At 38.7% G+C, this 22,875-nt stretch overlaps 1 protein-coding gene across 2 annotated transcripts in view; it reads right to left on the bottom strand.

Moving 5' to 3' along the window:
• Window positions 1–22,875, bottom strand: part of SULF1 (sulfatase 1) — a 193,299-nt gene that overhangs the window by 134,245 nt on the left and 36,179 nt on the right. For both annotated transcript variants that reach the window (XM_077492844.1, XM_077492845.1), the window contains exon 2: window positions 10,114–10,187. The gene's annotated coding sequence lies outside the window, so the exon portion shown is untranslated. The remainder of the gene's footprint in view (window positions 1–10,113; window positions 10,188–22,875) is intronic.

The raw sequence follows: 22,875 nt of genomic DNA, 5'->3' as shown, positions 1-22,875 counted from the left end.
TGTATGGGTGTATCTGCCCTAATAAGGGCGGAAATAATAGTTGGCTGTATCGGCTGGTGAATTTGCCAAACAATTGTCCCAGAGCTGGCATAAGTTACAGCTGAGGGCCGTGGAAAGGTAAGGTGGTGCCAGAAACAGCTAGTTTGATCAGTCAAGGGTGCTTTCAAAAATCCTATCCTATTCAGTCAGGTTATGGTATATTTTTTGCTGTTTATTACTGTTTTTTTTATTATGTAATAAAGTGTTTCTATGGTGAGTTTATTGTAATAAAGTGCTGCTATGGCCATTTAAACCCAAAGAAGTTGTCCGACTTTAATTACTTAAATAAGGTAAGGTTGTATTTGGGTAAGTGGTATATCAGCCGGTACTTGGGCAATACCCCAGACATGCAGTGCGGGGAACTGCATGTGATTTTGAACAGGAATTGCACCACATTCCTGTTCAAATCACATATACAATACAATTTGAGACATTATTCTGTATGGCTGAAACTACACAGAATTCTCACCAAGAATGGATTGCCTGGGTGTTCTGCATTTTGCAAACCGATTTTTGGATGTCGTTAAGTTTACATACACACCTGCATCGATTGGCATGAACAGGGTGCGATTTGCATGCGGTGCAGAATCTGCACAGAACTCGCTGCAAATTTGCAGTTCACAAGTATGAAAGGGGCAAATTCCCAAATACTACTACGATAAAATAAAAACCTTGGTTTAGTCCCAACCTCCACTACTATTTTAATTGTAGCCACAACCTCTATGGGCTGGTAAGCTGCAATATATAGTTTTGTTCTTGGGTTAGATATCCTAGATTAAAAATGTATGTTATTGTGTATTAAGTTTCATGTACATGAGCATATTTAAAATGCTTGCTTAGGTGCGTAATTACATGTGTTTGTGCGAGTTTACAGGTGTATGTCATTTATAAGGGTATGAGTGCACGCTCATTCTACTGGCCAGAATATTAATCTGTTCTAGCCAATAGAATAAATGTATGTGCATTAACATATGTTTAGGTGTGTTAATGTGCATACCCATGTGAATTATGCTCATAAACTCCTCTCCAAATGCAGCCTTTGAGCATTTTTTGATGCCCCTAAATGCTGCTCTTTAAATTTGGATCTAAGCTCCTAATGTGAATGGGAACATAAGTTAACATTGAACTGCATTTAGAGGCATAAAATAATTCTGGACACCTGTAAACGCAGCATTTTTATGATCCCTAAAAATATAGATTAACAGTCCTTCTATATATATATTTTATAAATATACATATGAATGTACAGTGCTGAGGTATTTACTCATTACATCCAGTGCTACACAATATTTGTGCTTTGCTGCTCCTTCAAACGATATAGATTGTATGAAAACAATGCACTCCTTGTGGGGCTTACTGCTTATTTCAATGGTAGTTTAAGAGGCTGCTTCAAGCTTTTAGTAAATTAACCCCACTGTCACCGTTTGAAGGGGTATATGCATAATTTACTTTATATCAGGAGTTTAAATAAGGCTAAGCTTTTGATGAATCTGCAAATCTCTGTATTTAATAACAAACTATGGCAGATAAAGCATTAGAATGAACATTGCAATAATAACTAACAATATGTGCTCACTGAAAACAATTTACGATTTCCCTTTAAATAATAATCCTGGATCCAGGCATTATGACTGGGTAGTCTTGTCTGAAGACCAGGTCCCATACAAGTACTGCACACATATGTTTTACATTAACAATTAATTAAAACCAGAAGCTGCAGCACAGACACCTGAGCTTGTTCTAGCTTTGTGGCAGGCCAAGTTGCACAGTCCCTATGACTAAGCTCTTTTGGCTAAAATAAAAGCATGTCTGGCAGGCACCAAGACTCCTATAAAAAGAGAAATACTGGTGTTTCCCATAACAACCAATCAGATGTGTTTTCAATGATTTCATGTGAACTGCCCTTTAAGCCCACGTTCACATGGAGCCGATTTGACATGCCAAATCGGAGCCTATTGCCTGCAATGACAAAGGGGTGATTGCAATAGACATCTGTGCATGAATCCGCACAGATATTTGTCAAATTGCCCCCCTAAGTCGGACTGAAATGACGGTTTGAAATCGTGCAAGTTCAGCTGAACTCGCACAATTTCAAATCCCTCATTGTAACGAAGTTCGCCATAGACAATGGTGGTGAATTTTATTTTGTGCTTGTTTTAAAAGGAAATGGAGGTCTTTTCAAGACTTTTATTTCTTAGATAGAAAAATGAAAGTGATCAGCCTAATGTAAAATCTTATCATTATGGGTTAATATTTTACAAAATGGTGTTTAGTGTACAATTAGATACAGTATCTACCTAGAAATCTTTTTTTTCTTTCTATAGTTTCAAATGATATGCTGCATGTCCTTGAGGACCTTCTATCTTTTAATTGTTTGTATTTGTGAACCTTTTTTTTTTAGATTGTAATTATATACTGGATGTACTTCAGGACCTTCTTCCCCTTCATAGTTTATATTTGGTAATTGTTTTTTTCTATAGTTTTTTCTATAGTTTTCATTTGGGACTTTGTATATTTGTATGGTTTGCAATTATATACAGTATATACTGTACATGAGGACCTTATTTTCTACTTTGATTTATATTTTGGAGACCTTCTTTTCTTGATCCTCTCTCTTTCTCTTTCTCAGTGGAAGTGTTTTTGGCAGTCCCAGTTGAAAACAACATAACTCTCTATGTGATTGAGGTCATTCATCTTTTTATACTCTCAATACCGATGCATAGAGGCTGTTGTATGCTATTTATTGCTCCCTCTCTATTGTCACATCAATTCCTAAATAGCAGCTGTGAAACTCAGTGTAAAAACTGAGCCTTAACCTTAAGCAATCAAATAACAAAAGAGGTCAGTGAAGTACTGATTCAATAATCAGTGATTTATGTAGGATCAGTCACAAATCCATCGCATACACAGCTAATATCTATAAAAATTTTACACCAACAGGTAATTACCAATAAAGCAGCCCTGGATTTGGTGTGGATGTAGAGTTGCCACCTTTTCCCCAAGCCAAGCGGTGCATTGCTACTTATTAGTATTAGTATTGTATTGCTACTTCCTAAACCTCTTTTCTTATTTGATTGTATTGGTGGCCTTGGGCATTGCTGAGGCTTTCGAGAGCAGCTTAATGCAGCTAGAGCTTGAATCCCTGGTATCAGTGGCATCATTTGGTGTATATGTCTAGGTCAGAAGTACCCAACTGGGACTATTCAAAATATCCTTAGTACATTATCTTTCAACTAGTAATTAAAAAAGGTCCAGATTTGATACTTTAATTCAATGCTCTGATTAAGTTATGGGGCTCATAGAAAGGAAAAAGTATGTCCTTAATAAAATCATATTTCTTACAACCGACTTTTCATCCACTCCTTACAATTGGCAGAACTAGCTATATTGGGAATAGTATGGGTTAAAGCCAAGAAGAAAAGTTCCCATAACTCATGCTAACCTAACAGGGGTTTTATGTTTAAAAGGCCGTCATTTATCCTATTTTAACAGTTTAGCCATTTAGACCTGAACATTCACAAACTGGTTTAAAAAACAACTCATTCTGACTCTACTAACTTATGTGCAGAGCCCAAACAAGTCTATTGCCCTGAACACATGGTCGGATTTTTTCAGATTTTGTCGATAAATTCCGAGCGTGTGTAGGCTCCATCAGACATTTTCCATTGGAATTTCCAGCACACAAAATTTGAGATCTGGTTCTCAAATTTTCTGACAAAATCCGTTGTCGGAAATTCCGATCGTGTGTGTACACAATTCCAACGCACAAAATTCCAGTACCACGCATGCTCGGAATCAAGCAGAATAGCCATGGCTATTGAACTTCATTTTTCTCGGCTCGTCATACGCGTTGTACGTCTCCGCGTTCTTGATGTTCTCAATTTCTGACCAACTTTGTGTGACCGTGTGTATGTAAGACAAGTTTGAGCCAACATCCGTCTGAAAAAATCCATGGATTTTGTTGTCGGAATGTCCAATCAATGTTCAATCATGTGTATAGGGCATTGGTCATAGAAGATAGCCAATATTGAAAAAGAAATGTGTCACTTTAGCCATTTGCCCTATTGCAGTGTATCAGCACATGCCTGTTAATGGACATTATGCAGTGGGATAGCATGCATTGAGGTAAGCCTAATACCAAAATGCCCTAAAAAGCTGCATGTAGTATTTCTGGCAGAGCACTTTAATATACATACGCATTGCTGCCCATTGTGTGGAGCTACAGCCAGCACATGTCTGTTGGGATTCGATTCAGAAAGAAAGGCACTGCAATGCACAATTGCAGGTAACATGCTTTGCATTGCAGTTGTGTGAATGGGCCAGGTAATTTGTAAGTTTCTTGGCAGTAAGTGGGTTAAATTATTAATACCTCTCAGATGTGCCTTATACATGAAGAGTTTTGGGTTCAAATAACTTTTTCATGCTGATTGACTGCTGCTGAAAATATTTGAGCAGGGTGGAACACATAAAATATGCCTAAAATTTTTGTAGATTATTAAGACATCTTTTTTTTACATTCAAATGTGTCTTAGTTTGTGTTTAAGGCCTCATGCACACGGACGTTTTTACAGCCACTTTTTTGAGCTTTTTTTGCAGCTTAAAAACGGCTGTCCATGTTAGTCTATGGCTTCATGCCCACCTAGGCGTTTTTGAGCTGCAAATGGCATAGGCGTTTTTAAGCTGTAAAAAAAACCCAGGACCAGTGCGTTCCGTGGCGTGGAGCTAGAGCTGTAAAAACGCGAATCGCGGGAAAACGCGCAAAAACGCGCATAAACGCGCAACATATTTTCTTTGTTTTCTGAGTGCTATAGCCAAGAGATGTGTTTCTTAAAAAACGCTACTTAACGCTAACGCTAAAAAACGCGCAAAAACGCCAATGCAAAACGTGGTAAAAATCACGTTTTTAACAACGATTTTTCCAGGCATCGGAGCTAGCTTTGCAGCCAGTTTTTTAAAACGTCCGTGTGCATGAGCACTAAGAGTAGCGTGGGCTTTAGTAGTGTTTTTTTTTGGTATATCTATACACAAATGTTTTGCCTCATTTCTTTTTTAAAGTGAATTTTTTTTTTACAAGGTTATGGTTTACAATCACTTTAAGTGGGGAAAATTATATCAATAGCTTGAAATTTACTGGCCCTTCTGTAGTCATACAAATGTCATTCACCCATCTCAAAGACAAAAATTACTGAAGAGCCAATAAAGTGATTCTGTACATTTACCACCCATCACCATCAAATGAAACAAAAGATGCTGAGGCAAGTAAAACAATATGGCATGATCCAGAAAAAAAGGATCAGGAGGTATAAAGTATGCAGGCAATTGTTAGTCAGGTTTGGGTTATTGGACACCTCTATTTCTGGGACTACAGATAAAAGAAAAAAAAGGGGGCACAAATTACAGTGTCATGGAAAATAACTTAAAAGGGGGTAGCTGATACTGGTTGGGAGGTCAGCTGGGGCCAAGATCAGAACCAGAATATCAAGCAGAGATCAGAAAAAAAATTACGAACCCAGTTGTAGGAAGATGACCTGGAACCCAAGTGTGGTTAAAGCAGTATTAAACCCAAAAACAAAAAAATTATTATATTGCAGCTTACCAATCTTTAGATATGGTGGCTACATTGGTTTTTGTTCTTTAGGCTTTTCCCTTTATCTTCACCTAGTGATCTGGCCAGTAAGTCTGATATTTTTCCATTTTCTTTTAACAGACCAAGCTGTCCATCAAAAGTGGCAGCTAGAGGATTGATACAAACCATTTAACGGTGAGAAAAGAGCTTACAGTGATCTGTTTTTATTCATTGATGTAAAACCTTTATCTCAAAAGTAAAAAAAAAAAAAAAAAAAAAAAAAAAGAAGCTGTACCTGCTTAAAAGTGTTAGCTGTAATTTGGCTTTAATTTTTTAGTCAATTTAATCAAAATCTGCTAGTAAATCTAAATCTGGCCATATACGTATCCGTTTTTCTTTTTTAAAGGGTAGGGCCAGCTGAAAAATAGTTTTTTAAAAGTCAGCAGCTGCCAACACTGTAGCTGCTGACTTTTAATAAGCAGACTTACCTGTCCAGGGTGCCCATGATGTCGGCCGCCCGAGGCCGATCCGTCCCTCGGCTCTCGGGTCCTGGCGCCGCCATTCTATCTAAGTGAAACAGGCAGTGGAGCCTTGCGGCTTCACTGCCCATTTCCTGCTGCTCATGCGCGAGTTCCCAGAACACACAGCACCCCATTACCCAGAAGACAACGAGAGGAGGAGAGAAGACTGATGATCACAGCGGAGTAGAAAGAGGGAGATCAGGACGATATGACTAGCAACAGGCATTACTGGTAAGTTAAAAAAAAATATGTCTTCCTTTTTTTTTTCAGATTTTTTGCAACACTTTAATGTAGTTTTGTTTTTCAGGGTGGCCCTCCACTTTAAATCACAGACAGCAAGATGATAAAAAAAATTTTTTTTAAATGAACCAATTCCCCCATCCACACATTCAGGCTGGGTTCAAACTTTTGCGAATTGAATGTGACTTTCACCGCATCCAATTTGCTTGTCAACAGATTGTGACCAGCTCTCAATGGAGCCGGTTCACACATCTCCGGAGCCGCTTCTGTGTGAATTGCACAATGAATTGCAATCCTGTGTGTATTCTAGTCTGTTTCTGGTCTGAATTCAGCTGAAAATTTTAACTAAAATCAGACCTAAATTGGTGAACAAGGAAGCACCGGACCTGTGCTGTGAGCCGCTACATACGGCAGTGTAAGCCAAGCCTCGGGTGGATGGGGGAATCCTCCCGGCTGGGTCATTGTATTCTGACAGCAGAATTCCTCCACAGCCAGAACACATTTATCAACATTTTTCAACCAGCCAGTTTGAGAGCAGTTAGTCTTTAGATTGACTGCTCCTGAACAGGAATGGCCATAGATGGATCAAAATTTAGCCTGTCCCTGACAAATTTGAATCCATCTGTGGCCAGCCTAACACTAGCCTTTCCACATGCTGATGATGCTGCTGTCCATTGGTGTCCCTATTGTTCTTCCATCCAGAGTGGAGACTTCCTAACACAGGGAGTGTATTACTGGCTGGATCACCAGGTGAAAATAAAGGAAATAAAAGACTAACAATAGAAAACTAATACAACCACCACATTTAAAGCCTACGTGCAGCCACAATCAAAAACAAGTAGGATGTGTCCCTTGTGCTGATGGATCTTCTTTAAGTGGAAATCCTCCCCTATGAAATAGATTTATTTTGATTTTTATTAACAAAACCAGAGTTTCATTTGAACTTTGCTGTGATACGTTTAATCTGCAATGGACTAATGCTGCCATAAATTATAAATCACAACAGTTTAAATGTTTATTAGTTCTGTACAGTTATCACTAGGATTATGCCTTGACATGCAATAGATGGCAATTGCTTCTGTACATGAATAGCTTCCCTCTTTTATCTCTTAGACTAAAAGCAACGTCTCTCCACTTATCAATACTTCTGCTTTTTTTGTCAGCTTCCTTCCTTTTTTTTTTTTAAAACTTGACTGACCTATAGCTTTCTCTACGTGACAAAAGACTACAAAAGACTACAAAGAATAGGTGCATAGGTCATTCTCAAGTAATTCATCATTATGTCTTCCTGTTGCTACAACACACATTAACACATAAAACATTTAAACTTGTGTTCACACAACTGTGATGCGATTTTGCGTCAGTTTTCAGTTTGATCATTTAGTGCAACTTTGATGTGACTTGACTGCATTTTTGCATATTCTATGGTGCCAAGCTGCACTAATCACACCAAAGTAGCACAGGAAATGCAGTCGCTGTAAATCTGAGGGGTAGATCTGAAATGAGGGGAAGCTTTACTGATTTTATTATCCAATCATGTGCAAAAATGCTGTTTTTTATTTTCCTTGCGTGCCTCCCTCGGATTTACAGCGACTGCACTTCCAAGTGCACTTTCAGTGCAATTTCAAGTACACTTTGCACTTGTAGTGCAAAGTGGATTTTCCTTTCGTAAATAACCCCCAGTGTGTTGGTTTGCATTGCTGAGAACGGGCACCACTGATTATAATATTTTGTTTGTCATGCGATTCTATGCATCTCATACCGCATCAGAAATCACACTAGTGTGAACCAGCACGGACCTGAGTAGCTCTAACTTAACAGAGCACCGAAACCCCCCCTAAAATCTTTAGGCTTTAAGGGTAAGCTGTTTGCTTAAATGATCTATTAACCCCCCTTCTTGCTCACTGCACCAATTCCAATAGCTGTCTAACACGCATGCTAGACATATAGCTGCAGTCGCTCAGCAGAATCATTGGCTGACCCTGCCTGAATGTCACCCTTTGACACCATCCATGTGCCCCTCCTCCACGGCTGTGCTCCTTTGTTGGCAGCTGAACAAAGTTTGGAGCTGCTGTTAGGTAAATGTTAGACAGCTGTGACCATCAGAATACATGGTAGGGCATCAATGTGGGAATTTTAAAATAGATTATCTTTAGAATATAATTAAGGCATTAAACAACCCTTAGCAAAAAAAAAAAAAAAAAAGATATATACAAAAAACTCAATTATTCCTGCCAGAAGAGGCACCAACTTGAGATCCATTAAAGATGAGCATCTGCCATGGCTTGGGGTTTTAAAGAAAAGCTTATACTCTGTGTGCAGTACAGCAGATGCTGGTGAGTACTCATCACCCGTTCTTGTAAGGGCTGGTGCTTTTGTTTCTCTGATAGGGTCATTTTTGGCTCAGTACCTCTGTTAACATGATGAATCATAAGCATGTGATAAGTGGGGACAATGCTTAACAGGTAACTCCTGTTTATGTATTGGACAATCAGGCTTTTTTTTTTTTTAAAGCCTGTTCAAAAAGTTATGACCAATGGCAACCCACAAGAGTTCTGCCTACTGCATACATTACTTATTTCCAAGCTTGGCTAGAGCCACTGGCATTTGACATACCCTGGTGTGGGATTATGCTTCCATACGTCCCTGAGACACAGTGAGTGGTCACTGGTGCTAGGTGGTTACTAGAGCTCAGTGAATAAAAATCCCATTGCGCCAATCAACACCATACAGGTGACCTCACTGCAACTTTTTCATAATAGTTTGCACCCTGTTGCATTTGCTAGTGACGAAGTACGGGTGTCTCTGTACACAAAACCAATCTTATTCAATTTATATTGTTTGCAACGGAACCTTTATTAACCAGTCAGAACCCATTTAATACTGGTCTGAATTCAAATTCTGATAGGGTGCTACAAGTTGCTGCATTAGATATGGGAATGAGCAAAATGGAGAGTTTTAATTTACCAGCAATTTTCCTAAATGGATTGAAGTCAGTAAGGAAGGCAATTTTTTTTTTTTTTGTGGTTGTTAAGTGTGCAGTTGACTTTAAATGGATTCTGAGGGTTAGAGAAGCTTCTTTTAACTATCCTGTACCTGTTCTTGTGTCCAAAAATGGCTACTCATTAGCCTTGTGAGAGTACATAAATACAAATACACAAAAAATAAAATAAAATTCAAATCACCCCAACCAAAAAAGAAAAATGTTTAAAAACTATTTTGCCTAAGCAAATTGTAGCTTTAACGTGACAGTGAAGCCTTGAGAAAAAATCAGATTATGCGCTTTGGCGAAATCTCAGTATTGAGTAGACAGAAATTCTTAATTGACTAATGCCGCGTACACACGAACGCACATTTCGACAACAAACGGATGTTGGCTCAAACTTGTCTTGCATACACATGGTCACACAATGTTGGAAATTCTGAACGTCAAGAACGTGGTGACGTATGACAAGCTGAGAAAATTGAAGTTCAATAGCCAGTGCAGCTCTTCTGATCTCAAATTTTGTGTGTCGGAAATTCCGATGGCAAATGTCCAATGGAGCCTACACACGGTCGGAATTTCCGACAACAAGCTACCATCGAACATTTTCCATTGGGAAATCCGACCACATGTATGTGGCATTAGGCTGCTAATTTTGCAGTGCAATGGGGCAAAAATAGATTGTATAAACACAGATCGACAATGTCAATACCCAACAACAAAACACACTGTACTTGTTAAATACAACATAAAGCAGCACTTACCTCGCTAGAGGTGTCTTTTGACTGGCAAGTTCTTTAGGAAAAGCATGATGTTGGCATTAATAAACAGCGTTTTCCTAAGGGGAAAAAATGGTTTTCATTAAAAATATAAAAAAAGACAGAAATTGTCAATTGCAAATGTTATGTCTTTATCTAGAAAATGTGTTTTATTAATGCCCTCAGTTTCAATACATTTCTGGATAAAGGTGAAATGAAATTTTGAATGCACAAACCAATGTACCTTTAAAGTGTATTTTTATTTAATTTTAATATAATTGAATACCAGATAATGGAACTGGTCAAATAAAAATCAGAGCACATATTGATTAAACTTCAGTAATCCAGCCCACAGATAATACTCAGTGGCTGCCACATATGAGCATTTCAGCTTTTTCACTAACCCCTTTCCACTTTTTTATATAGTAGATAGCACTTATGCTTTGCAGAACTGGGATCCATGGTTTGCATCTTGGCCAGGACCCTACCTGCACGGAATTTGCTTGTTCTCCCTTTTCCTCCCACAACCAAAGACTGAGGGTGAATTGGCTCCTGTATAAAGTGGCCCTATTGTGTGAATACAAATTGGTTATGAATAAGTTATTAAATTCTGCATGCCAGTCACAATCTGAGCTATATGGAAGGGTTGAGAAAAAACCTGATGATTTATTTTGTAAAAATGATATGGAAAATAGCTTTCAAGCGTATCAGGCACGGTGCCCAGCTGGCCCACAGAATTGAATGGATATATACTTGCATACATAAAAACCCCTCTTTTTCATGCATGCATAGGGATTTAGACCTGTGTCTCATTCAAAGTCCCAACCTTTCTTCTATAACTCCTTCCATACATACGTATATAGTTTTCAGCATATGAGCTGCCCTACTACTTCTTTTTATTATTATTATACAGGATTTATATAGCACCAACAGTTTGCGTAGCGCTTACTTTTCTAGGGGTGGTATGGTTGTGTGATCTGCGGGTTTTTGATTTTCTATAGCCTGCTGTCAATCAGAAACCATCAGTTCTCCAAACACACCCAACCTATGTGTACACATACTGAGAAAAGGAGACGGTGACTGCTCACCCTTTCGCTTCATAGTGATGTCTAGTAACTTGTATGCTGTGTATGCTTTTAGTATCCCTGGAAAAAAAAAAGTCACGAGTGACTTCTGTGCCAGGGGTATACAAATAGTAAATATTTACCCATGACTGAACACTTATACGGGAATGTCGAATGGATCTGAGATTTACACCAATAAAATTGGAACCATTGTGTTCTCCCTGCCCCACAGTAATTACTGCTAGAGGATATAATAGACGATAGGAATAATCACATGTAAAATCCGACAGGCTGGTTGTACTCAAGTTGATCGATTGATCAACTTGGGTACAATCAGCCTGCCCATACATGGTTTGAATCACGGCCGGTTCAGAGTTCAACCATCTATGGACAGCTTAAGAGGGGCATTTTTTCCAATGACCCCCGATGAACTGGTTTTATCTGGTATACTCCAAAACCTGAAAATTATTTGTAAGGGTTCCTCTAGGGTAAAAAGGTTGAAAAGGGCTGGCCTAAATAAAATTATTTTATATTTATTTTTAATGATCGTTGCACAATAATTACAAGATAACAGTGAGCATTAAATATATAAACCAGAGTTTACATGGAGCATTAGATGTATCATAACAAGCACTGCACAAGCCAAGAAAGTAGCTACGAATAATAAAACCTTCTGGTTTTCTAGATAATAATTTTATTCCAATGTAAGATCAAATGGAAGCCAGCACGTTTTGGTTGCCAGACCTCACCCCTTTCATCATGGTTTAAAGTGAAATTAAAGGCAAAACCTAACTAACCACTAAACCTACTGCCACCCCCAATCTAAGTCTAATCTATCTAACCCTGTAAAGGAAAGATTGCTATATTTACCAATTCTGAAGCCACTCCAGTCCGGTCTCCAACGGTGCTTTCTGTGTGCAGGAGAAAGGCGACAATGACTGGGAAATGCCTGGGAAGTAAAGTCACCCATAGACTTACTATGGTGCTTCCATTGTCGGCTGACTCTCCTACACACTAGGATAAGAAAATGCTGTTCCAAGTAAGTGATGGAACCCAGTAGGCTGGGGAAAAGGACTCCTCCCAAGGGTACTAGCCTCGGCTCGCCGGCCGCGCAATATGGATAAAAGGAATGGATGGATGCACACCAAGGTAGTGATGGATCTCTTTATTGTAAAATACGTAACATGAATAACATCACAGGACAGGCAAACAGGTACAGGTAGACGCGTTTCGCACAGCGACGTTGCACTTATTCATTACCAAGCGCAGCATCGCTGTGTGAAACTCGTCTACCTGTACCTGTTTGCCTATCCTGTCATGTTATTCATGTTATGGGTTTTACAATAAAGAGATTCATCACTACCTTGGTGTGCAGCCATCCATTCCTTCTCTCCTACACACTGAAGCCGCTGCTGACAGCTCGCCCTGGGTCTGGACCAGAGTGACTTCAGAATAGGTAAGTATAGCAATCTTTCCTTTACAGGGCTAGGTATATTGAGCTTAGGATGGGAGTAAGTGTAGGTTTAGAGTTAGGCTGGCCGTACATTATACAATTTTCTTATTCATTTTCCTTTAGATTTACCTTAAAATATGTAGTACAAGGACTTGCCTGTTTGCATACAAATTGAAGGTGTTTAGGTTTGACCTCATATTATATGGTTTTGGTAAATCTAAAGGAAAATTGAAATATAAAATTGTAAAATGTATGGCCAGTCGTTAAGTTTTGCCTTTACTTCCACTTTTAGGATGGGACATATTGTAAACAGACTGGACTGAATTAAAGGATACAATATATGTGGTACAAATAATAAAAAAACTATTTATCAGCAGTCAGCTGGAGCACCAAATAGTAAATCAGTATTATTTCTCAGATATACAGTAAAATGGCATAGTTCTGAATGATCGAAAGGCAGTGCCCTGAGGCTAAGATGGTGATTCTCTTTAAGATTGTACTGTTCTAGCTTTTAGAATATCATTCCAACAGATATATTTTAGCTTAAATTTGATTATATTTTTGCTCAATTTTCTTAAAATATTTTACTTGCATGTGTGTACACAGCCTCTTTAAATTTACATAGCATCTTTAGTTGTGGCCACCATAAAATTCTGCCTGAAAGCCATCAGTCTTGGCCGCTCATTACTGTGTGCTTGTGAATTCCCTAGTGATTGGTGTAACTAAACCATTTGCCACATTATCACATTACACCTAACACAAGTTTAGGAATAATTATAGGCGTCGAAACATTAAAAAGTTGTTAGAAGTAATCACACTATCACTTAGCTCACTACTTAATTACAAGGTAGATTTAATATCCTGAAATTAGGATTTTGTCTGCATTTAAGGAAATAAAAGCGAAATAAAGCTGAATCAGGTAATTGCAGAGAAAAGAAAAATACATTTATACAGATGTTCTAATATTAGAGGAGAAAGCCTAAACCTTTCAATCGTAATCATCTTTATATACTTTTCTGGATAAGATGATGTTCTAAACCAAATCAGAAAAAAATAGCTTTATAATTAAAATTGACTACATATTATGTTCAATTATGTACAGAAAGAGTTTTGAAGTTTCAGCTGTGCCAACTGAGAATATTGAAATTTTATTTGCTGCCGTGCAGTAATTCTAAAAGTAATGAATGCAAGGCTCTGTAAATGTAAACATTTCAGAGTTTAAAGGGTTAGATCACCTTTTCATAAAACTTGAAAAGGAGAACTAACTCACAACACCCTCGCCATAGTCCCTGTCTCCGCTGCACTTACCTCTATGGATGAATATGTTCTGCCACCCATACCTGCCGGTGTAGCGGTCCGGGTATTTGAAAAACTATCTCTTCTGCACCCAACTTTCTTGTGTAACACCATCCTGGAGGAAAGAGGGCTCTTATTGGTCTGCAAGGCCATGTGGCGGCCCTTGTTAATGCCCACAAACCACTGGGAGCATTATGATACTACACAGCCACCGGCTGTATACTGCATTTTTTAATTGTCTTGACCACTACACCAGCAGACATGGGTGGCAGAAGATAATCATCCAAGAAGGTAAATGCATCAGGGACCGGGGGTGTAAGATGGGTGTTGTAAGGTAGTTCTTCTTGTGTTGTTGTTTTGTGAAAAGGTGAAGTAACCCTTTATATATGTTAAGCCTTGGAGAAAAAAAGGGGGATAAATATTGTAGTCCTATTTTAGGATGACAACACTCCCGCCCCAGCCCCCCCTCCCCCATAGATATAGTACAGTGTGGGAGCGTTATCGCCCTATTTCTCTTTGGGAAGCAAAAAAGGATGTAAAATTGAGAAAACAGCATTTTACTGAAAAACATGGCAATTGTTTTACTAGTTGTTATACGGTTAGGGTTTACATCCACTTTAAAGCTCAACAATTCCACATCCTCCTCCCACCCCACAGTAAGCGTTAAATGCTTGTAAAGTCTAGGGTTTTGCAAACGAGGCTGTATTACCTACCTGACTTCCCGCACCAGCATGCTCTGATGCTCTCCTCCTCCTCTCCTCAAAGATCCGGCCTGTGGGTGGAGCCTTGGTATTACTATGTACAGTGCAGGAGCTGAGGAATCTCTACCGGGTCTTTATCATTGATCCTAGGATAATGGCTGCCCTACCTTGGGGTTTTATTGTTGCCCATGTTATATGCTATTACCATGTGAACATTTCAAGTTAGTTTCCGGAAAAAGATCCTTGGCTTCCCATGTGAAATCTCTTAAGTGGTTTCTTCAGCAGTTCATTCAATATAATTTTTAGCATTTGGATGATTTTATATTTATGAATCTGTTCCCCCTATGGCCTACCTAGTTGGGGCCAGATCCATTGGTGCATGAACCTCAGTGACTCCCTGTTGAATGCTGTTTATTCAATTTTTGAATATCAATGTTGTGACAATATATATAATTCTTTATGGCTCCTGAAGAAGCCGACTGTTGAAACTTGTCGAACAAAGAGCATTTGTCAACAACATAAGAATCTGTATTCAATATTCTTTGTTTGTTTTTAATATCCATTTGTACTTACATATTTTAATGTTACAGTATAATAAACAAATATTTTTATAACTTGTGTGTTATGGCAGTTTTAAAGTCCCCTCTTTACTGTTTCTAAAAATGTACAGTGAAGAGCTAATAACCCTGCATTATACCTGGTGGAGGATGGAGTGCGGCAGACCAGTCAGACGGCAGATAAATAGAAGAAGCAGTGGGTCAGGTAAGTAATAGAGCATCTTCTCCAATGCCCTAGGCTTAGAAGCATTTAACATTTAATGTGGGGGGGGGGGCGGGGGAGGGGGCACTGCAGGTTTTTTTTTTGCCCACAGTTGGGCTTTAAGCATTGCAACAAATAAGTGTATTCCACCAAAAAACAAGAAGTGTCTGGATTTTAATTATACGAATCTGTTTACATTTCTCTCAGCTGCTTGGTGAGGAAGAGTGGCCAAACTAAATATTTAACTAATGTTTATAGGTCACACTTAGCAATTTTCCTTGAAATATATACCTCCTACAAGGAAGCACACACTGTAGATACAGTGACCTACAGAGTTTGTCACACAAATTATTTTGGGGTTGATTTACTGAAGGGGCATACATTATACTGAATCTCAGTGAGCTTGTGTTCTCTATAAACATCATGTCAGGTTAAGCAACATTTAAACTTGCCTCAAAGCGAACCTATCAAATAAGATGCAAGATCCCAGCCTTGTACTGCCGACAGAAACTATGGAAAAACCTTCTTTCTTTAAAGTTTAAGTAAGCCCAAAATTTATTTTTCAGTATGTTTGAAATCATCTCTCAATGTATACCATTTTCTTAAGCAAATCCCTTTTTTGTGACTCAATTTCAGGATTTCTTGTTTGGAGATCCAGTAACAACATTTGATGACAACACTAAGCTGCTGCCTTCCAATAAGCAGTAGCATTGTCAGCTCCGTGTGAGCTCCTTCAGTTGGCCCTGGGGCTGCCTTTAAGGTTTATCAGATAGGCAGCACAATGGCCAACTGAAGGAGCTTAAATGGCAGGCTGACAACGCCACCACTGATTGTAGAGCGGTGGCTTAGCGTGGTCAGCCTGCTACAGGAAGTGTTGTTACTGACAGAATCTCCAGATAATTTAAAACATATTCACAAAATTTTTTAAATGTTAAACATACTGAAAAATAGATTTAGGTTTACATGCATATAAACGTATGTTTTTTCAATGCAGAATAGGGAGCCTTCCCTTTGTTCCTTTTTACCTGTTGCCAAGCGAATGTGCACAGTTTAGTAAATAAATTGAAGCTGTGTTCATTTCAATCATCTAATTATGCAAAAGCAAAAAATTCAGCTGCTTTCATTTTCTTTGCATATCAGCTTTACCAAGCTTTGCTAAGTTATGTTACCACTAAAGTTTAGGGACCAATTTTTTTTGCATAGGTCCAGCTTGATCAGTTTATTAAGAGCTTCTTCAGTGATAACAGCAGTCTTCTGTGTCCTGTGCCGAGTGGCTGCCCTTTTACATGGTGGGGGGTCGCCCACTAGGCACTGCCTCTATTAAGAGAATGCCTTATATTTCCTTCAATAAATATATATATTTATATATATATTTAAATATATATATATATATATATATATATATATATAGGCATTCCCTGGTTGAGTGAGGTAGAGAGGTGACGTCACAAATGACACCTTATCCAGTTATAGAACACCTTCATTCAGTATTGATTGAAAGAAATAAAAGGCATTCTGTGAAGGGTAGCAGTGCTACGTGAGCAACCCCCTGTAGCTACTATGCAGAAGGGCAGCACTTGCCACTGGACCCAGAAGACTACTACTATCACTGTAGTAGCGCTGACTACTACAGGCATTGCACAGGTATGATTACATTGGTCCAAGCTGTACTAATGTAAATGTACATGAAAATGTATGCCTATGCTTCAGGTTTAACATTTGCTTTGAGAGACAACCTTTACTACTCCTTTGGTAACTCAACCCCAATAAGAGAAAGTAGCATAGAGATAGCAGCTCTGATCATTCTGCAGGTTGTCACTGATAAAGATGGAAAACAGTTTGCCACAACTTCCAAAAAAATCCCCAAAACTCAAAATAAATCCCCCCCAAAAAATAGCAAAAACATGCCACTTGAGCAGAGATTGATTAAGGTCAAATTTGGCTATAAGCAAGGTAGCAGCTTTGGTCCTCCCCATCCCTCTGATTGACAGCATAAGGACTGCAATAGGTACAAAGAACCCCTCCCCATTTGCATTGTCTACACTGGCATGTCCTCATCTGACACCAACTGCCTACAAGTAAATCCTCCTTTGTGAAGTGACAGACAGATGTGCAGCTTTTACCAATTGTGCCATCCACCTGGTCTACTACAGGAGCAAGAGAGATGTAACTGGGTCCCCTGGACATCCACTAGGCCCTATGCGTCTGCCTAGATTGCCTTGTAGATAGCAGGCTCCATACTTGTTTTAACATGCAAGAACTTCTTCAGGTCAAAGTACACTATTCTTCATGACAGATCCCCTTTAGAGTCACACATCATAAATATAATGAATATATCAATACTGGTCTCTAATTTGTACATAATGATTCCCAGATACAGATCTTGACATATTTCACATTATTCTGACATTGGAGTAACATTTGTAACTAAAACAACCATTTTTATAAATGTTATTGTCCTTGACCTTGTGGAAGCAAAGTAACAGAGTATAACAAAATCTCTCCTGGTAGCTAGTAATACATAATACATATATTCAGTTCTGAGAAGCTTCTCATTTCTTATTTATACAACCAGTGTGTACTTTTGGTTTATTCTGACTTTAATTTGACTGGACAGCCTGTGTTTTAGGCCAAAACTCCAGCCAAAACTTTTTCTTTGTTGTTTTAGTTGGTGTGAAGGTTTTTATTGCTGCCTTTGTCACTGTTGAAGAAGTGTCTATTAACTTCCTGTACCAAAGACAGGGTGTCACAGGAATAAAGTAATTTTCTGCAATAAAGGCAGAGTAAAATTTAAAAGCACCATATTAATGTAGCCTTAAAGGATTAGTCCATTGCTAAAATTTTATTTTTAAACAGGATTGAGTGAGACAACAAAGCCACGTATGAACAAGCCCCAAACACCCACCAGTTCTCCTGAAGAAAGCAAGAGCTACCTGTTCACTGGTCTAGTCTAGAGGTAAGATAGTCTGCCGCACTGCCGCTGCTAAATGTGGGCTTTTGTAACGCTCCAAGCTTCAAAGCTTGAAAAATAGCTCTTGCAAGAAGAGCATTCCAAATTTTCTCCACATTGTACCTCCCTGCTCCACTCTAGGACTAAACTATTTTAAGTGGTATTAAAAGTTCAGCTTTAAAAAAATAAAAATAAAAATACTTATCTGCTCTGTGTAATGGTTTTGCACAGTGCAGCCCTGATCCTTACCATATGGCCTGGAAATGCGCATCAATATGAGCCTTTTGGTCTGAGGTCACTAACTTTACCAGTATGATTCTACAGCTCCTCAATATATGTAACCTATTACTTTGCTTATTAGATTATGTGGAAAATGACACTCTCCCTAATGGAATGAAAACAATTCTATGTTTACTATTTTTCTATGCTAAGAAATGAATAATGTTGCATTGGAAATCTACCGTCCTCCCCTCACTATCTTTATGGTTTGCTTGTTAAAAGGGCAATTCCCATTGACATTTGAGTCGAGGGGATGCCCTAAGAAGTTTGGTCCCCCTGGATAGATTCCCAAGATACGGTTACTCCAGAATAGTGTCCTATGCCTACATGTAAATAATTACTTACTCACATTGGCTCTGAGGTCATTTGATATACCTATGCCTTCAAAACTTTTGTAATGATATATTTCCTGTGCTGTGTTTCTGTATCAGGACACAGGTATTTGGTCCTTTTCATTAATCATTGCACTAGTATGTATGGATATGCTCTTGTTTTGTAAACTGCTGAGCAATGTCTTGGTTTAGAATTTTTGTTGGTTTTGTTCACTTTCTTTTGTATGTTAAAAAAACATGAGAACATTTCAATATAATTTACCCTTTAAAAATAATAAAAGAGGTAAGATAGACTTTAGGTACAGTATGTCCTAATACCTGTGACCTACACATGTCCATTCACATGCCTTCACACCTTTGCTTGTGCTTCAATACTTGTGCTCTTGGACTGATTAGTCATTTTTGGAGGTAACAAAGCACTAAAAAAGAAGTTGCACGTACTCTACACACATACTATCTAACGGGAAAAAACGATATACCAGATTCTAGCAGGTGGTGTAGCGGTAATAGAGTGTATCGCTTTCCAAGGTGCAGCTAAGTTAATGAGGTGTCAGAATTCAAATAGTTTCAAGAGTAAGTACACTCTGCAGATATTTTTTTTTTGTATACTCAGATCAATTTATCTTTTTAAAATCCTATATAATCATATGATAATGTAAATAATAGCCTTCTCCAACAATTGTTTTTCTCCAAGAAATTTTTTTTTGCTAACACAACAAACTGATGTGTTTGGAAAACTAAACAGAGCCTACCGCTAGAGCTAAATCACAAAAAGATAGACCCTATCATATGAATTCACTAAGACAATGCAAAGAGCAGTAACACAGGGCTAAGTATTAGTTTACCATTACTATAGTCAGATTAGTGGAAGGTAAAATCTGCATGGTAGTGTGTAGACCACTACTCTTTGCACATTCATTTTTACACATTGTCCGGCTTTATACTAAGCCAGTATTTTTGAAGGCCTTTCAAGTTAATGTTTAATGTTTTTTTATCCTCTTCACAGTGTAAAGATAAAACTTCCACACTCTGCAGAATGCTGCTAATTCTTGTATTTGCACATTATAACTGACTCCTCTTCCAGAGTTTCATTCTTCCTGCATATGGGAGAACAGATCAAGCACTTCAGAGTTCTTCCAACCTTGACCCTAGGGAAAAGCCAGTAGAAACTCTATCTATAATAATATTACATCTGACCCAATAGCAATAAGTGTGACTGCTGTGGTGGGTGACATTCATATCGGTATGCAGGCTCGCACCAAAGGTTTGTAATGCGAATCTTGAAGACCACAACAAATGGGTTACAAATGTATACTTTATATTTGACTTTTTGTGCAATATGTGGTAGCCCCCACATTCTCATGCCACATAAAAGCACCATGGAGAATTAAAGCTTACTACAGATCATTCATTCACCCTCTCTATTGATGGACAGAATTTTTGCAATCCGAAAGTCACCCACATTTATCCTATCTTATTTGGAATGGCAATGTCAATTGCCCCAACACTATTCAATTCAACCAACTTCTGTCATCTGAGGGCTGGGGGTGTTTGGATGACTTTTGAAGGTGGACACAAACAAAAGGACTGTTGTTTGATCTGGCCAGGTGTGCAATAAGCATGTAAATGTCTATTGTAGTACAGTATTTTGATAAAAGATAATGTTCCAACATGGGAATTTGTTTTATGCATTAACATCAATGGGAAATAGTGAGGGCAATGTGCTGCACTTGTGCACCCTCTACCATTGCATTATCCTCACTAACCTGGAAATCATGGGAAGGCAAGGCCCCTATGTTTGTAAGGATGGGTTTTGTTTTCTGATTTAGTCCTTCTCAGCTGTAGCATGACACACGTGATTGTACGTGTACCCACCCATTGCTTTTATGAATTTTCAATAAGGAAATCTTATCTTAATTTTTGTGTGGGTGTGCAGCCAATCCAAAGTCTTCCATTCCATATTCACTGCTGCAGTGGCAGGGCGTGTACCCCACCTCATGGGATTCATCTTGGATCAGTAGCCGATAACTACTCACCTGGAGCAGGGATCTTTTTTCATTTATTCACTCAGATTTCACTTTGGCTCAGTGAATAGTTGGCTCATTGTATATATTCCAAATTTCCATGTAGACAACATGAGCATTTCTTCGGATGTGGTTAGTAACATAACAGGGGAAAGATATAGCAGGACTTTGAGCACAGCACATGAGAATCCTCTGCAAACAGCGGCCAGCCAAAGTCTGCACACCATTGTGGATGATGGGATGGGTTCTCTTAAGTTTTTGTTCCGTAAAATGGAAAGCCTCATGGTTAAAGAGATGAAATAATTTTGGGACAAAAACACATTGAATGAATACCTGTCTCTTTAGCAAGTTCCTCTGGGTCTTAGAATTAAGAAGTTCCTGACTTTTGAACTTACAGATGAGGACTTAAAGAAATCATGGGCTGATGCTTTTACGACATACTCTTTGTAACTCATGAGAATTATTGTTAAATCCAAATCTAACAAGATTGAGAGACTGCAACAAGAGATCTCAGACATCAAAAAATTATTCGTGCCATTTAAAGATCTGGATCTGATATTGAGAGAAAAGTTGGGCCGTATAGAGAGAGGAATCATTGAAATAAAAAAGAGAAATTACTGAGAGATCGGTTTGATTATGAGTCCAACATTGTTTATGTTTGGAAAAGACCCCACTTCCAGTACAGACACAGGAAATGATTCACAGAGGGTAGTACAGGTAAACATGTCAGTTTTTCTGACAGAGACAGATCTTTGACCACACTCTAAGTGGCTTTACCTCTGACTCATCTGTGGAAGTAGCCGTTAGAGGATTAGCTGAACTGTGTTTAAATTCCCAAACGGGCCTCCGTGGAAAGAAAAAGAAAAAGAAAGGGAAAAGAAATTCCCTCCAAAAAAACAGGAGAGGGGGGTAGGAGAAGAAAGACGTTTTTACAACCTTAGGGACCAGCAGCAGAAGACGGTTCAAACGTCTTAAATTTGTCTACAAGATCATTAACTACGTCAGAGATTTCACTACTTTCGTGCGATTTAAATATTTTGCCCCATTAGACATTTCAGTTTGTTCAATACGATCTTAAATGTAAACAAATATGCATGCAATATCACCCTTCAGAAACACTACTATCAAGATACTCAGGACGTGATCACTAATGATTCCAGTGCAACTGTAGAACCACAAGTACCCATGGGCTTTAGAGAGCAGTGTGCAGTTCAGGATTTAGAAGAGCTACAGGATGAGTCAGTTGGTGGGGAGGTATGTGAGACCACCCTTCCTGTGGAGGTCTCTTTCAAACTATGTTCTGACTATTATCCTGTGAACTCCAGAGGTAAAGCTTTAGACACCTTTCAGAGGAAAATTAACTAGATTGGCTTTACACTCTGGGAGTAGGGGACATGTCTTTAATGATAATCTCTCCTCTGAAGAGCGCTCTGAGTCTCTTAGCCGTGATTCTGCTATTGTGATTAAGAATTCAGAATAGGGAGGTCTGGTGGTGATTCAAGATGCCTCTATGTTTAAAGCAGAAGCTCTCCGACAATTATCGAACACAGATATATACGGTGAGCTTAGAAGTAACCCCACTGATGAGTTCAAGTGGGTTTTGGGTGAGCTTGTACTAAAAGGGATACGTCTGGACATTTTATCACAGAAGGAGGGTGAGAACATGATCCCTGAGGCACCAATAGTACCCGTGTTTCCAAAACACAAAAAGGTTTAGTCCCTTTTAAGGGACGTCCTAAAGTGGCTGGCATAGGTTCATTCAATTAAAATCTTGGGCTATGGGTTGATTGTCCGCTACAGCACATAGTGAGGGGCCTCCCCAGCTATCTAAGGGACACAAAGCAATTACTACAATGTTGCAATAAGCTAGTATGGGAGGATGGTGACACCTGGATCACTTGCGACATCTC

The sequence above is a fragment of the Lithobates pipiens genome, unplaced genomic scaffold (assembly GCF_037356315.1).
Source record: "Lithobates pipiens isolate NorthernLeopardFrog02 unplaced genomic scaffold, aLitPip1_a1.2 Scaffold_19, whole genome shotgun sequence".
NCBI lineage: Eukaryota > Metazoa > Chordata > Amphibia > Anura > Ranidae > Lithobates > Lithobates pipiens.
The sequence above is the reverse complement of the archived record's forward strand: the minus strand, read 5'-3'. Positions and strand labels throughout refer to the sequence as shown.